Below are 17,878 nucleotides of genomic sequence, written 5' to 3'. Positions count from 1 at the left end.
ATTCAGGTGGGCACATGGGTACTGTACATGTCACAATAATAGGATCTTAGAGTCCTAATGGACATCCATTTAAATAAGAGCCAGCGGCTGCCAAAAAATCCAACACAGTTCTAAGCTGCATTAACAGAGGGATAGAATCAAGATCACATGAAGTGTTAATGCCACTTTAGAATGCCTTGGTAAGGCCACGCTTGGAATACTGCATTCAGTTTTGGTCGCTATAATGTAGAAAAGACGTGGAGACTCTAGAAAGAGTGCAGAAGAGCAACAAAGATGATTAGGGGACTGGAGGCTAAAACATAAAGAACGGTTGCTGGAATTGGGTATGTCTAGTTTAATGAAAAGAAGGACTGGGGGGCGATATGGTAGCAATGTTCTGATATCTCAGGGGTTGGCCAAAGAAGAGGGGGTCAAAGACAAGAAGCAATGGGTGAAAATTAATCAAGGAGAGAAGCATTTCAGGGTTCCAACGGGTGCCATAATTAATTGCTTGACAAAGCAATTTAGAACTAAGGAGAAATTTCCTGACAGAACAATTAATCAGTGGGAGAACTTGCCTCCGGAAGTTGTGAATGCTGCAACACTGGAAGTTTTAAAGAAGAGATTGGACAACCTTTTGTCTGAAATGGTATAGGATAGTGATGGCTAACCTTTTCTGGACTGAATGCCCAAGGTGCACATGCACACAAATGCATGCCCGCATGCCCAAATCCTCAAAATGCAATGCACACACGGCCCCAGGTAATTTTATAATAGGTAGTCCTTGACTTAACAACAGTTCATTTAGTGACCAAAGTTACAAGGGCACTGGAAAAAGTAACATGATCTTTTTCACACTTTCACACTTTTGCAGCATCCCCATGTGATCAAAATTCAGATGCTTGGCAACTGACATATTTATGACAGTTGCAGTGTCCTGGGGTCATGTGATCACCTTTTGTGACCTTCTAACAAGCAAAGTCAGTCAGAAAAACAGATTCACTTAACAACTGGCTTACTACTCTAAAATCTGCAGTGATTCACTTAACAACTGTGGCAAGAAAGGTCATAAAATGGAACAAAACTTAATATACAAATTTTGCATTAGCAACAGAAATTTTGGTCTCAATTATGATTGTAAGTCTAAGTCTAGTAATGTCCACAGCCCGTTTATATTTCTGTTTAGTGTTATTTTGTGACATTGTTGAAGTTAGACCATCTTTGAATCTCTTAATTTCTGATTCAATCTCTGAATGAGATCTACAGCATTGATCTTTCTGGTGCATGCTGTGACTGTCTTTTCTGCACCAAGTTTCAGACACAGTTAATGTGTATCATCCAAATAGTTAATTCAGAAAGTATTCTAAATAAATACATTATTGACTATATTCAGCACCCTTATGCAGTCACTATTGTTTTTGCAAAATATTGTTTTAGAAAACTGATAATCAGTATGCTAAAACCTTTTTTTGCCTTTGAACACCAGATGGGTTTACCAGAAATCTTTAGGAATGGGTACCTTGTAATGTCAATCTCTAAATGAGACAAAGACCAAATTTGAACCTTCTTAAAATATTATTTATGTATCATGATCAGAAACAAAACAAAACATACTTTAAAGCAGTGTTTCTCAATTTCAGCAATGTTAAGAGGTCTGGACTTTAATTCCCAGAATTCCTCAGTGCTGACTGGGGAATTCTGGAAATTGTAGGACAACACTTCTTAAAGTTTCTGAGGTTGCAGTTTTAAACATACACTTTAAACACTACAGTTCCTAGCCACACAGTACTAATAGGATTAGATCGGAGAAGACTTCGTGGATTAATTATACTTGCAGTTCTATTTTTATTAGCCTGAACAAGCTGTGTCTATCATTTTTAGCACTCTCAAGACTCGCCTGATTCCAGAGTTCCACATGAATAGACTAGACAAACATATGGCATATGAACTAGAGCCCTCTTTGCGGGCACGCGGGCTGTTATCCCAGCTCAATTCCACTGTGCATGCGCGCGTGCTTCCCTCCGGACAGCTGGTTTTCAGGTCTCTGTCGCACATACACAGGGGTGGGGGATGTGCATGCATGTGTGGGGGTGGGGCATATGTGGGAGCCACAAGCGCATGCATGTGGGTGGGGTGCATGTGGGGATGTCATGTGCGCATGTGCAAGGGGGCAGGGGAGCACAGGGGACACGTGCACGCATGTGTGATTGGCAGAGTGCATGTGGGGGTCATGCCTGCGGGTGTGGGTTGCACGTGCATTGTGTTATGGGTGTGCATGCGTGCTTTCAGCATGTGATGACAAAAAGGTTAGCCATCACTGGACTAGACAATTTAATCCAAACCAATGGAAAGGGGAAAAATACATTTTTCTCTTTTCAGAATTCTCATTCTGTTACAGTAGGTAGCACAAATGTCTTTCCCAAAGTTTTTGCTGGTCTAAGTAAGCTGGTCTAAAGGCAGCATTAGTTCTAGACTCAGCTAGTTGAAAATTATTGAATTGCTGGCCTGTTTCTGTTAATAAATCATTTACCAACATGCCTTTGCCTCTCTCTATAACTCTCCACAATTTGCCTCCTCCACCGTGTTTGTTGTTTAGTTTCCTTCAGTCGTTCAAGGTGTCCTGCTATGAACTGTAAAAAAACAAATACAATTCATATCTTAGAGCAGGGAGGAACAATCTTTTAGCAACTAAGAGTCCGCTTTCGGCTTTCTGATGCCGAGAGTCACTGTGGTTTGGGTTATCTCCTTATCCAGCTATTCAACTTCATATACGTAAATGCAGTACGGTCCAACGTAATATGCTTTGCAGTCTGGACCTCTGCCTTTTTCGGTGGATGAAAGCCTCCAGGGAGAGGACAGGAGACAGGGTCAGGATGGTGAGAAGTATTTGTTTGAGGAGGTGATGGTGGTGTGCCTTGTCCTTGAGAAGTCCTCTTTGAGGGGAAGATTGTTTAGAAAGTGATGGTGCTGCAACAGTTGAGGACCCAGAAGGAAATGGATTATTTTGACTGGTTTCAGGCCTGGACTATGATACAGAGACAACACTGATCATACTTAATGGATGAGTGAAACCTTGCAGGTGTTGCTTGATTTCACATCAGCCCTTGAAACCATCTACCATCTTGCCCTCAAGATCTGGCTAGCCCGTCAGGCCTGGGGATAAACTCTTCCGCCCCTCCCGAATGCTGAGAGAATGTTGTGTTTTTAGTATTTTTCAGTTATTGCACATTTCTTTTTATGTTTTGTCTTCACTCCCCTTCCTTGTTATTGTAAGCCGCCCTGAGTCCCCTCAGGGAAAAGGGCGGCCTATAAATGCTATTAAAATCTAAATCTAAATCTAAATCTACATCAGGGGTCCCAAACATTTGTCATCAAGTGATGCATCAGGACTTTTTCCCCTTCACTAAACTGGGCGTGGACATGGCCAGCCTGTGATGCATATGGCACGTGGGCCGCGAGTTTGACAGCCCTGATCTACATGCGGGCTACTCTTCTGCAATGGTTCCAGTCAGTGGTGATAGTGGGGAGAAATCATGACCTTGGTTCCTCAGTTATGGATGCTGCAGGGCTTGGAGCTCTCGCTGCTCTTATTCAACATCTAAATGAAGCAACTGGGTGAAGTCATCCACTGACACAGCTATCTTTACATCTTGCCCTGATCAAGTGATCTCAAAATGTTCCAACAGGGTATAAGTCCCTGGATTGAGAAGAATAGGCTGAAACTTAATTCCAGCAAGGCGAAGTAGCACTGAATACAATAGCCATCTCATTCTGAAGAAATGCTGTCTTCAGTTGGAGTCATACTCTCTCACAGAACTGGCTCATAATTTTGGAGTCCTGGACTCACAACATCTGTTTGGTGAGCAAATGGCAGCTGTGCCCAAGAAGTTTAACCAGCTTAATTCCTGTGGTTACCTTAGCTCCTGAGGTTCCTTGGCAGTCAGTAGTGAGGGACATTACAGGGTGACATGAGGGAAGTACTGTGGGTTTGAAAGAGTGAAAAAGTCCCTGCAAAAATGCCCTGAGTCAATTGCTGGTTTTCAGTTTGTCTGACTCCTTTTCATGACAGATTGCAAGACAGAAGAGATCTTGTTTATCTAGGAGTAACAAATGCACCAGACTGTGTTTTCCTAAAACTAGGCTCCCAAAAGAATAAACTTTGGCTTAGCACACTAAGTATAACATTCTTAAAAAGTGGGAGATTTAGAGCATCAAAACAAGGCTTGTTCTCTCTTCCATACCATTTCTCCTATGTTTATTTAATTTGCCTTTATTTCTCTCCCTGCTTTAAGCTACTGTGCTGTGTCTGCTTTATTTATTTACTTATCCATCATATTTGAAGCTGCCTGACTCCTTAATGATTCTGACTTTCCAACTTCAGCTGCCATTTCCCATTACCTAGTCTGGAAAAAAAATGCATTTTGAGAAAAAGGACAGATTTTTTTTGCTCAAATGCCACTTTTTGGTTTCCAAACCAGCTAAACTGATCAGTAGAGGAGAATATTTGTAGCTCAGGATTGAAGTCAGGGGTTTTTGGTGCTCTCTGACATTGCTTATTTTCTTGCAGATGTTTCATTACCCAAGCAAGGTAACATCATCAGTGCTAGTAGGAGGGAGTAGGAGACTGATGTAACAGGATCCAGAGCTTCAATGGGAACCACAATCTACCACTGGGTTTGGGGTAATTTCCCAAATTCAGAAAACACTTGATTCCTCCTGGTTTGGTGATTATGTTTTCTGCCAGCTAATATAAGAAATAATGATTGATACAAACTTGAAAGCTGCTATTGCAATGGTTGTTGTAAATGTTCCGATAACACTTTATATAGCAGTCTAGGGAATAAAGCACCAGATAATGTCATGTGTTGGCCTGAACACGAAAGCCAGAATATTGTTTCAAACAGAGGTAGAGCCCTGAAAGCTGCTTTATAAAGCTCTAGGTGCTGATATGGCTTAATGGGGCCATCGTTGACTTCTTTGAAAATCCTCTGCTGATCACTTTTGCTCAACCCTTCATTACTATTGGTATGTTCTTCAGTTTGAGGTCTTTTGCCAAATCTAGCCATTATTATCTGTTCAGAGCCTTACCTGCTCAGGTTGTTTCTTGAAATTGCTGGAGGTACTTAATTGCTTAATTGTAAGCTGACTGTCTGGTCTGCCTCTTCAGCCTCTGACTCAGAAGATTCAGATGAGCCCATGACTGACACTGCCTTTTCTTTTACAGTACCAGTTCAACAGTTGCTTTGCCCTACAAATGCAAAGTTGGATTGGGCTATCTTGCTGGAATTGCCTTACAAAGAAACAGGGTATTTTGAAATGACACATCTGTTGCCTCAGTAGTCTCATTGTCTCAGCTTGTCTTAACAACACAGAGCAAGGCTGTGCAAATGCTTCAGATTTGATTTATCAGCCAAGGAAGTAAAAAAAACAGTGGTTGTAAGTTTGGAAGTTTCATATGGAAACTGAAATCCAAAATATTTGACCTGGCATCAGCTTTGAGTAGAGTTGATTTCCCTGATATGATGCCTCTTTAAACCCAGTGGTGGGTTTCAAATTATTTTAGAACCTCTTCTGTAGGTGTGGCCTGCTTTGTGGGAGTGACTTGCCAGCCATGTGACTAGGTGGGAGTGGCTTGCCAGCTATGTGACTGGGTAGGCGTGACCAACTTGTAAAATGTGGTGAAACTCACTTAACAACGCTCTTGCTTAGCAACCAAATGTTGGCTCAGAAACTCTGGCATTTGAAGCGTGCAAGTCTTAAAGCTATCAAGTTACAAGACCCTTGCACCCCTAAGCCTTTAGAAAAAACTCCCAAGGGGTGTTCAAACTTGACAGCTGTCAAGTTACAAGACCCTTGCACCCTTAACCCTTTAGAAAAAAACCCCCAGAGGTGTTCAAACTTGACAGCTTTAAGACTTGTGGACTTCAACTCCCAGAATTCCTCTTCCAGTCATGTTGGCTCAGGAATTCTGACATTGAAGCACACAAATCTTAAAGCTGTCAAGTTACAAGACCCTTGCACCCCTAACCCTTTAGAAAAAAAAACCCCCAGAGGTGTTCAAACTTGACAGTTTTAAGACTTGTGGACTTCAACTCCCAGAATTCCTCCTCTCGCTCTTCATCTTGACGATGTGCGGACAAGCGGGGAGGGGGGAGCTGGAACCAGTTCTAAACGGCACTGTAGATTTGTGGAACCTCTTCTATAGAAGAGGTTAGAACTGGCACGAACCCACCCTTGTTTAAACCCAACAAAATATTGTTTATAGTCCCCTTAAAACACCAGTGAAGAATCACAGTGGAAGCTAAGAAGATCTTAGAAAATATGAGTGAAGGTGACTCAGTTTGATTAACATCACTAGACAGGAGGTGGAAGTGAGTCAGTTGTGGCTGTACAGACAATCACTATATTTTTCAAGAGCATGACTGGAAGAGATAGAAAACCGGGTTGTTTTCTGAATCTCCAATGGTAACGAGGTTTCCCCTAAATGCCTACTAATTATTCATAAATATTTTCATGTTTTTTGTGACATATAACAATAATCCATGATACTACTATAAAAAACTGCATATATTACAAACATTAATAGACAATCTACTGAGTACTCAGCTTTGCACATCGCACTAAGGCATAATAAAATCTGTTTGGTTTACTATGGTATATTGACCCAGACACTATGTACTATAAATCATGGGCTTTGATGAAGTACATTACTGCACGGTTTTACCTGTTCAGTTGTTTATTCATTAATTCATGGACTGATGTGATGTATCATCCAGTTCAATGGGCTTCCAAGGCTGGGAAAACAGGACTGTCACCAGGCTGCTAGAAGCCTTCAGTAGGGCCAAGACAGGCCTCTTCATGCTTGGAGCAAACAACACCATTCTCGTATCCTATCTGCAATGCCCATTGAATAGGTAGCATTTTCCGCAGAACCAAAGGCAGCATGCAGTTTATAGGATGTGGTATGGCTCATATAGCAATAGCAATAGCACTTAGATTTATATACCGCTTCACATTGCTTTACAGCGCTCTCTAAGCGGTTTACAGAGTCAGAATATTGCTCCCCACCCCCAATAATTTGGCTCATCATTTTACCAACCTGGAAGGATGGAAGGCTGAGTCAACCTTGAGCCAGTCAGGATTGAATTCCTGGCAGTCAGCAAAATTAGCCTGCAATACCCCTGCGTCATAATGCACAGGTTTGCTCTAGTAACTTACTACTTCTTGTCACATACTACCTGATGAAGCCACTTTGCCCTAACTAGCAGCTGGCACAGTGGCCATTAAAGTTATACCCAAGCACTGGCATTTGGGGATCATACCTATGTTTGTAGTCCACATCACCAAATCCTGAAGTCCAACACTGCCCAATGGATGGAGTCCCTTGTCAGATGTGTCTTTGCCCATGTTGTTGTATACTATGAGTGACCAAGTCTCATCTGAGTTTTTTTCGGTGTGCTGGGTTTTAGGTATTATTATATTATGAGTTGCCCAAAGTAAGTTTAGAGTCCAGTGGTGGGATGGAAGGAGAGCCACAGGCTGCAACTACCGAAAAGCAAAAGTTGTTAGAAAGGCTGCAGATTTGCCCATTCCAGTCTAAGAGCAAAAATAATTTCTGTTCCTTTCATTTTGAGATGAGTATTTGTGTCAGGGGTTGAGTAGTTAGCTGCTAATGGAAACTCAAGTAGACTTCTGATTAATAAAGGGGACAGCAGAGTTTTAGTAACTCGACAGGACATTTCATGGAGGAATGAAATTCTAAGTGACAGTCTTCTCTGAAAGCTAAATCAATGAGATGCTGTTAGGAAAGGTTCAAAGGCAGTTTCAGTATTCTTTTTTTCCTTAGCAAAGTGCTGGATGATGTATGAAAGGTTTGAGGCCGCGTGATAATATCAGAATTAATAATCAAACAGAAACATAGGGGATCTTTTAGAACTTAGCATCTGCGCTACAGCTTCATTCCCACGAGGGGGAGTGTTGAGCTTGCTGCTTTCCTTCCCTAGTACAAATGCAAATCTTTGAGTTTGTAGGGCTTCATTGCCGAAAGCTTTCAACATTGAAACCAGTTGCTTTTACAGGAAGTCTCCAAGCCCTTGTCTTGAAGTTTAAAAGGTTTTGATTGGTTTCTGCCATAACGGAAATTCTTGCAGAAATTCCTTTTGAGTTCAAATAACATGAAAAAAAGGATGCTTTGTATTTCCATACTATAGCACGAGATGCTGGTGTAATTAACATTATTTTATTTTTATAATATGGATAGATGGCAGGATGCCATGATAGTTAAAGAGCTACACTGAATGACCAGTCACACATTCTTACCTCTATCTATATAATGGTGGTTGTGAAGAAAAAGAGAGATGTCTTTTTGAGTTCTTGAAGGGGGGAACAAAATATAAATGGAAATGGTAGTAAAACATAAATACATATCTGGTATTGATCACACTGTTCACTTTGAGAATAAGTAGTTCTAGGAAAAGAGAAAGGAAATAGCTTTTTGTTTAAACTTTTCCACTCTCTTTTTTTCCTAGATCTCTTCAGTCATGGTTCAACCATGACCCACTAGATTTCTCTGAACCATTTATTTTACCTTTATATACTGTATTTGTTTTTCAATTTGACTCTCATTCAAATTGTCTATGCAGAAAACACATCTCAAAGCATTTCTTTGACACAATTCACTTGCATCTATATTTAGTTTGCGTTCATGAAGTTCCAATTCATCTTCTTTCCTATCTTTTCTTATTTTACCAAACAAACTTTTTAAGTAATTCATTCCACTGCATTCAACTTCTGTTTCTTTTGACACTACTCTCTTGGAATCCCTTCTCCTGTCCAGATGTACTCCATAATACTTACCTGTCCACTGGCCTGCTTGCAAGCCGCCTAAGTAAAGACTTCACATGAATAGGACTTGCAACTTCCTGCCAACTTCCCCACTGATTTTGATTATTGGAAGCTGGTAGGAAGTTGCAAGTCCTATTCATGTGAAGTCTTTGCTTAACAACCTACGGTTCTCTCATTGATAAGGGCAACAAGGATGGCCAGGATTGTTGCTGCGAAGTGTTATGGTCATGTGACATGCACTTTACGACAGCATTATTTAGTGCTGGAAATTCCAGCTCCAATAACATCAGTTTGGTCTAATGGAAAAGGCACAGGCCAGAAAACTGTGAGTTGTAGTCCCACCTCCTTAACTATGAAAGCCATTCACTCTTTCTCTGCCCATCCCATCCCATCCCATCCCATCCCAGAGGGTTGCTTTTGTGAAGAAAATAGGAGAAGGAAGGAGTATTAGATATGCTTGCCAGTTGACTGACTTATAAAAATAATAAGCGTGGGATCTGTTATGTCCCTGTTTCATGAGACGTGTCCGCACACAGTCATTCCTGATTGGCCAAGCCGCGAAGCCAGAGCGGGAAGATTATCACATCCTGATTGGCCCTCCTGTTGACAGCTCGGGGTATAAAAGCTGTCAAGCGGGAACTGATCTTTTCCCTAGTTCTGGAGTTGCTGTTAGCGTGTTAATAAAGGTTTCTGTTAAGTTGCCATTTCACCTCAGTCATTCTTGCTGCCTCAATATATATATATATATATATATATATATAGAGAGAGAGAGCCGAGGTGGCGCAGTGGTTAGGGTGCAGTACTGCAGGCCACTTTAGCTGACTGTTATCTGCAGTTCAGCGGTTCAAATCTCACCGGCTCAAGGTTGACTCAGCCTTCCATCCTTCCGAGGTGGATGAAATGAGGACCCAGACTGTGGGGGCAATATGCTGACTCTGTAAACCGCTTAGAGAGGGCTGAAAGCCCTATGAAGCGGTATATAAGTCAAACTGCTATTGCTATTGCTATATATATAATAGGATCCCCCCCCAAAAAAAATTAAGCGAGGAGTATCTATACAGGTAGCCCTTGACTTATAACAGTTCATTTAGTGACCGTTCAAAGTTACAATGGCACTGAAAAAGGTGAGTTATGATTGTTTTTCACAGTTACAACCTTTTCAGCATATGATCAAAATTCAGATGCTTGGTAACTGGTTCATATTTATGACCTTTGCTGTGTCCCAGGGTCATGAGATCCCCTTTTACGTCCTTCTGGCAAGCAAGGTTAGTGGGGAAGCCGGATTCACTAAACAACCCGGGTGCTAATTTACCAACTGCAGTGATTCACTTAACAGCTGAAGCAAGCAAGGTCATAAAATGGGGCAAAATTCACTTAACAAATGTCTCACTTAACAACAGAAATCTTGGGGCTCAATGGGGGTCATAAGTCGAGGACTACCTGTAGAGAATAATAGAGTTGGAAGGGCGATTTGATGGTCTTCTAGTCTAAGCCCCTGCTTGAGCATGAGACCCTATTTTATTTCAGATAAATGATTATCCAGTTTCTTTTTGAAAGCTGCAGTGATGGAGCATCCAGAAGACAAGCTATTCCACTGATTGATTGCTCTCATCCTTAGGTTGATTCATTTATTCATCCTTAGGTTGTTCCATTGGTTGATTGCTCTCATCCTTATATTCATCAATTTAAGACTTCTTTGTTATCACATTACATGGGTGAATGCTGACTGGCAAGTGGCCAATGTCCTACTAGGAATGGACAGATGAGATGTTCCCCACAATCCCAACCCCCAGACTGCTGAGACATGTTTGCAAGACAGTTTACTGATAAAGTTGTTTGCATTTGCTCTAGTTTAGATTTTTTTTTAAAGCAGAGATAAGGGATAAATTGGATAACATATTTGACTGTCTATCCAGTATTCTTTTGATTGTGTAGACTCCAAGGATGTGACAGGATTCCTGGCAGAAGATAATTAGATGTATATCTTCATTCTGGCTGGAGAGGAGATGCAATAGATGTTTTTACCCAGAGCTGAATTGGACAAAACAAGCTAAAGTTTTATTCTAACAAGACAGAGTTGCTTTTTGTCCAGAATCCATCAAGTTTGGGCATAGTCCCTATGTTGAATATGACCAAAATTGTTCTGCTGCTGAAAAAGCAGCCCTTAATTTGGGGGTTCTACTCATAGAACAAAATGACTATGTTCAGAGTCTCACCTTTGGCCAATATGAGAATTATTGAACAGCAGATGATCATCATCATACATGTTCTCTATAGAAATAGACTTTCTATGGTGGCCCTTTCTCGGGAATACTGCACATAATGGCCTTTTTGGGAACCCAGTCTTGTAGACCTATTCAGTCCTTAGGTTTATTTTCAACAAGGAAGAGCTTCAAGTAAAATTCAACAAGTTTTTTTTTCTTTTTAAATTAATCTAGGTTCCTGAAGGAAACAGAACTAGACAATGGAGGTGAAAAATAGCAAAGGTATACATCATGTACCAATCTTCAAGTATTATATTCAATATTATTTCACCTTTGTTTGATAAGATGAAAGAATTAGCAAAGTCATGAGCTTTCCTGGAAAAGTATGTTGTAAGCCTAGGAACTGAAGAGCTAATTCATGTCATTAGTTTCCTGCTCAGAATTTCTGACTGAGCACATCGCACCTTGGAAATCTCAAGTATTTTTACTAATCATAAATTTAATAGCTCCTTTAACATTATACAGATGTGTGTGTATGTGAATATATACTTATATTTCTAATTGTTTTCTATTTTTTCCAAAGGAACATTTCAGGCTTTTAAACTGTAGTTTTGCTACACCTAAAATATGCTTTCAAAATATGTTTTGTGTATTTATGCTGTGTATCCTGATAGAGTGGGCCCATTGTTTTATTTGAGCTAGGTCTTCAGTCTTGCTGGTTTTATGTTATCCTTGTTATCTATCAAAGTCTTACTTGATTATCTTAATAGTGGAAAGGGTTCTTCTCCTTCTCCTCCTCAGAGAGTAAGCCTTATCCAAAGAACTAGAATCTTGTATATCTTAGGGTATCTAGTACCCAAGTCAGTAGTGGGTACAACTCTATGAAATACCTGAAAAAAACTAAATCAAACTAATAGTAATTATGCCACTTTAATAATCTTTGTACTGACTATATGTTCAAATATCAGGGTTTCTGTTTAACAAAAACCAATCCATTGGTGAAGACAAAATTTAAAACTAGAAAGCTTATCAAAGAGATGCACATTTGCTGTCTACTGAGGAGTTAAAAAAAAGAAAGAGAGTTTATTTTGGTCACGTCTGATGAAATGGTTTTAAGTGGCTGAATCCGACAACATTGGGATTTGTTGCATGCATATCCAGGTGCACTTCTTTTTGTTAATTGAACAAATGACAAATACAACCAGCTGTAGCCAAAGCAAAGAGATGTGAACTTGGGATGCTATCATTTGTGGTATTGTACATTGACTCCTGGAAGCAACAAAAACATTTAAGAGAAAAGATTGCATCCTATCTCACAAGGTGATCTCATTCCTGAACTTCTTTTTAACTGCAGAAGGATGAAAGAATACCGGATATTTGGCTTGATGACAAGGAAGATCTGCAGACATTAAGGGCCCTGCAAAACAACAACAACAACACACAAAAAAAACAAAAACCCGGAGTTAAGCCATAAGGTACGTTTTGCTGCAACAGTAGCTTTTTTTTTAACCTTGAGATTCTTACTATTGTGTTTCCAATCCATGTCAAAGTTAGAAATGCCAGATTTGTCATGTCGTAGGCCACATATGCTTGCACCTTCAGTGACTCAACAGCAGGCAACTCCTATTTTATTGCATAATACGTTTTAGCAATGCAGCTTGTCCCTGCCCCCTTCTGTCTACACTACGTCACTTGCTGAAAACATTTTATCTCTCCTAATCTGTAATAATCAATTACAGACCACGGGTTTTTTTTAAAATGCTTTTTTTTTTCTTCTTCAGAGGAATCGGGGAGGAGGGACAGATTGCATTAAAAAAAAGTGCTGGTTCATAGGTGGCTTCCAAAGCAGTGACGCTCAGTATAACTTGTGTGTGTGTGAGAAAGAGAGAGAGAGAGAGACTGTGCAGAAAGCAAGGGAGCATGTGTGAGAGAAAGGGTGAGGGAGAATGATCTCCATGACAACTAACCCAGCCAGACTGTGTACTCTCCCTTTTTCTCTCTCCCTCTCCCTCTCTCTGGGCAATCATTTTGGATAAATTCTGCTCTGCGAAAGGTCATGTGAAGGAGCTGTGGGAATCACAGCAGGTATTTGACTCCCAACTCAGCCGTCCAGTCCCTCTTGTTAATAGGGCAATTTTTATTATTATTATTTTTTGGTCTGGGAATTACAAAATCAAGCATGGCATGGAAAAGAAAGTCTGTTCTGTATCAGGTAATGAAAACTTTCCATTTTGTGTTTCTCTTGCTTCTTTCCTCTTGTGTTGTTTCTCCTTCGCTCTCCTCTTTCCTGCTTAGACCATTTATTCTGAATGCATGTCAGCATATGTTTTGGAAGTCCCAAGCTCTTGGGAGTGATGTCATATTCAGCAGTTGGACTTTGTTAAGCAAAGAAGGAGGAAGTAGTGAGCCCCCCAATCCCCACAGAGAGTGTTTGGACTCAGTGAATTTTATACTCTGATTACTGGTAGTTCTGTTTTATCATAAAATATATTCCAAACAACAAAGGGAAGGGGGAAATTAGGACATTTTCTGGTGTCTGGCAGATGACAGATTTAAAACCACCTCAAAGAAGATGGTTTCATTCAAAGTTTGCTGTACTTTTCTGCTGGCTGAGATACCTACAGCTGCAGCTAGAGACTATTATTCGAGAATTGTATTTGAACTGCAAGAACAAAAAGTGTCAATGTGACAAATAATTATCCACTGTTTGTTTTGTGTATGTCTGTGTATAGAATAAAGAATGTATTTGGAGGAACTGTTTTTGATCTCAGCTTGTTTGCATGGGAATTTGAATTGTTGCTGATAGGTGATTTAAAATAAAGAAGTCTTAATTGGATTTCCCATGGAGGTAAAGCAGAAGTATACTTTTAACAGAGTGTTCCACAACATTCGGTGAGAATGTTCTTCTTATTTGTTTTTGTAGTTTTATTTACTTTGGTTTGTCTAGTTAGTAGGACTTGTTCCTTAATAAAGGGTGAGTGCTTTTTTCTTTTCTTTTAGGGAGAGTACAACAAGGATTTTCAACCCCTTTTATGGTAAATTCCTTATGTGTGCAGATGTAAGCAGAGCTTTAAGAAAATTCAGTTTAGACAAGCAATTAAAGATTTAAAAGAAGTGCTTCAGGCTGTGATTTTATAATAGGAACCTCCGGAGGAAAGAACAGTCAATTAATGTATAATAAAACCAGACTTGTTGTTCAAACAAACAAACAAACCCATGCCATCTAATATACAACCAAACACACTAGATTGACAGTAATAATTTAGGATTCTTGAAGCTATACTGGACAATCAACTGGGAACTATACCCATTGTTCACATTTTTACCATTGTATGAATATGGGGCATTTGTACTCCAGGCGTACGTTTCTCTCCTCATCATTTTCTAATACCCTAAATGACATCTGCCACCCTGTCACCTTTTTATTTTGGCTAAAGATTTTTATTTATTTTGGCTAAAGAATGCCCTGCAAAATATGAAGCTAACCCAGATATGCAAAGGGGTCACCATCCAGCAGGATACTTTAAAAAAATATGTAGGCTCCAGGTTTTCCTCTTTCTTCTATGCAGAAATGTTGGGAATAATGAAATTTGGAAAGGCTAGCCAAGCAATGGGAGTGAGTAAGGGGATAGGAGAAGTTTGATGAAATTTAACAAAGTTAAAGTTCTATTAATTGATTGTTATATGCTTCTGTAATCAGTAAGTCTCCTCCATGCATCCAGATCAAGCCTTTGACATGGGGAGTGGCCTGCAAGATTTTAGCTTTCTTTTTTGAGTTGCTCAAACAGAGTGCCCTTTGTGTTCCTCTGCACAATGAAAGACACTTCTGATTGGGCCTGCCGGGCCTGCCAACATAATGTCAAATTAGGATGGCCTCTTTCTACTTTCTGCAAGTTGATTGAAAATAAAAGATAGGTTCACAAATTAGGTAGATTTTTTTTTCATTTGTTGCTACATTCATTATCGCACTATCGTGGCTGGTTCACTAAAAAAAAAGAGAAAGCAACAGCATCCATCTTTTGATCTGCCTAAGTTAAATGAAAGAGGAAAGAATGGAATGTTGCATGATATAATTATGACATAATATGTACACAAGAGCTTATCATTGCCCATGTCAAGGCCTATATTAGGTAACTTTTATATTTCAGCCTCAGAGATGAACTGCACAGAATTCAGTAGGTCTTATTTTGGGAAAGACATGCAGAAAATTGGAGCACAATTTTCTTTCTTTCTTTCTTTCTTTCTTTCTTTCTTTCTCTTGTTTTCTCTTTCTCTCTCTCTCCCTCCCCCCCTCTCTCACACACACACCCTTTATATATTTTATACATAAAACAAGGCACAAAACATACCTAACATTCCCTCCTCTTCCAATTTTCCCCAAAACAGCAACCAAATTATGTGGGTTGGACTGACAGAAAGTGACTTGCACAAGGTTACTTTCATGCATAAGGCAGAACTATAATTCACAGTCCCCTGGTGCCTTAACCACTAGATCAAAGTGGCTTTTTAAAAAGAGCCAGAGCTGAAGAAGTTTCTTGGATGAGAAGTGAAACGCCTTCAAAGAAAAAACAGAAAGTTCAGTTGCCTCTTCAAAAAAGGAACCTTTGCTTAGCATTTATATATTTCTTCTGTTCTAAAATACAAAATCATAACTTTAATCATACGTAACTGCTCTGAGATCAGCATTGAGACACTTACATTGCTTTCTCATGAACTAATGAGTAATGATCTTTTGAAGTCTTAGTCAGATATACAATTTCTATAGATGCCAAATGCTTTAAGGCATGTCTGAAAATGTGTATGAATGACTCTGGATTCTTGCATGTATATGCATCCGGAGGATGATGCAAATGCAGAGTATTATTCTTGAAGTCGTTTCCAGCCACTGGCAGCAAATGCTTAAAAGGTCTGTACTGCCAATTATATGTTATACGAAGTGGACACCATAGCACAGCAGTTGACAGATTTAAATCATTTTACATCCCTTGATATGAAACATTCCCACAATCTTACAAAAAAAAAAGTTGTGAAACTGGGATGTGGAAATCAGCCCCTCCATCCATTCACATTTATTGCCTTTTCTCTTAAGCAACCTCATAATCCAAGAAAGGAGAGTTGCAAAGTTATGTCGAATACAGGAGACTATTGGTTAAAGCAGTGTTTCTCAAATCTTGGCAACTCTAAGAGGCATTGACTTCAGCTTCCACAATTCCCTAGGCAGCCTCTGTCCACGCCTCCTTAATACTTGCCAAGATTGAGAAACACTGGGTTAAGTCTTCTGGAAGCCACACCAGGATTTCTCCATTGCACAGACACTTTCCCCTGAGTCCAATTCATCTTTTTCTTAAATTTTCATAGTGTCACATGCAAATGGGTATATTTGCACACAAAAACACTCAGATACATAAACCTGGGCTGAAACACAAACTTCACTTTACATTCAGACCAGGATATATTCATACTTTTCAAGCTTAGCATACAGCTTAGTAGGGTTGGATTCGATAGAGAAACTTCTAAATCTTGAATTCATCTACAGGCCTTATTAGAGCAAGCCATTCCCTTGAAACTTTTAATAGGGCAACTACTGATTTACCTGGCAAGTTTTGGTTTCTGATCAAGATCAGGGGATGACTTCTGGACCTTTATTTACAAAGCCTCAGTCTAAGAAAATCTTACAATCTGCACTCCAACTATGGAGTGCTTGCCAATGGAATCTATTTAGCTCTCCCCTAAAATCTGTCCTTTTCAAATTAATTCAGTTCTTTTAAAATGGCTGCATAAATTTGGGTACAGTATAAGTAGTCCTCAAATTATGACCACAATTGGGACCAGAATTTTCTTTGCTAAGCAAAGCAGTTGTTAAATGAGTCACAGCCAGGGGTGAAATCCAGCAGGTTCTGACAGGTTCTGGAGAACCGGTAGCAGAAATTTTGAGTAGTTCGGAGAACCAGAAAATGCCACTTCTGGCTGCCCCAGAGTGGGATGAGAATGGAGATGTTGCAATATCCTTCCCCTGCCACGCCCACAAAGGCATTCCCACCAAACCACACCACACCACACTCACCAAGCCACGCCCACAGAACCCGTAGTAAAAAATTGAATTTCACCACTATTACACCCATTTTATGATCCCTTTTGCCATGATTGTTAAGTGAATTACTGCAGGTGTTAAGTGAATTGTTAAGCAAATCCAGATTTCCCTTATGACTTTGCTTATTGGAGGGTTGGCTGGGAAGATTGCAAATGGCAATCACATAACCTTGGGATGCTCCCACCTGTTGTAAATATATGCTGGTGGCCAAGCAACCAAATTTTGATTGCATGACTAGAAGGATGCTACAGCAGTTGTAACTTTGAGGATTGATTGTAAGTCACTTTTTTCAGTCCTATCGTAACTTTGAACGGCCACTAAATGATTGGTTGTAAGTTGAGGATTACCTATATAAGGTAGACTAAGCTATTGATCTGATCCAGCAGGTAATATTCTTTTTTTAATGAAGGTAAGTTATTTTAAGGGCATAGAGGTTCTTTGGTCAGTAAGTACCTGATATAATATCCTTGTGCTGGCAATATACATTTGATAAGACTCACATGCAGGATTATGGAAGGTAGAGATGCATTAAATCCATGCTGAACATGAAGCAAAAATGACTGGAAATATCAAAGGGTGTAGCAATTATTTATGTGCATTTACTAGATTAGTTTCAGAATTTGAGGAAAACTCAAGCAAACTCCTTTGCTATTTGACTTAAACTGGAAGAGAAGGAGCATTAGTTCTCGCAATTCAATGATGGTTAGATTGTGGCTCTTGTTGGTATAATCTTAACTACTATGCTTTTATAATGGCATAC

At 39.8% G+C, this 17,878-nt stretch overlaps 1 protein-coding gene across 2 annotated transcripts in view; it reads left to right on the top strand.

The window, feature by feature from the left end:
- Positions 1–17,878, top strand: part of DENND2B (DENN domain containing 2B) — a 151,193-nt gene that overhangs the window by 26,013 nt on the left and 107,302 nt on the right. The window contains exon 2 of one of the 2 annotated variants that reach the window (XM_032222938.1): positions 12,382–12,502. The gene's annotated coding sequence lies outside the window, so the exon portion shown is untranslated. Of the gene's footprint in view, positions 1–12,381; positions 12,503–12,872; positions 13,240–17,878 lie in introns of those variants that run through there. The other variant, XM_032222930.1, reaches the window with a different exon arrangement.

This window comes from Thamnophis elegans, chromosome 1, assembly GCF_009769535.1.
Source record: "Thamnophis elegans isolate rThaEle1 chromosome 1, rThaEle1.pri, whole genome shotgun sequence".
In the NCBI taxonomy this organism is placed as follows: domain Eukaryota; kingdom Metazoa; phylum Chordata; class Lepidosauria; order Squamata; family Colubridae; genus Thamnophis; species Thamnophis elegans.
The sequence above is the reverse complement of the archived record's forward strand: the minus strand, read 5'-3'. Positions and strand labels throughout refer to the sequence as shown.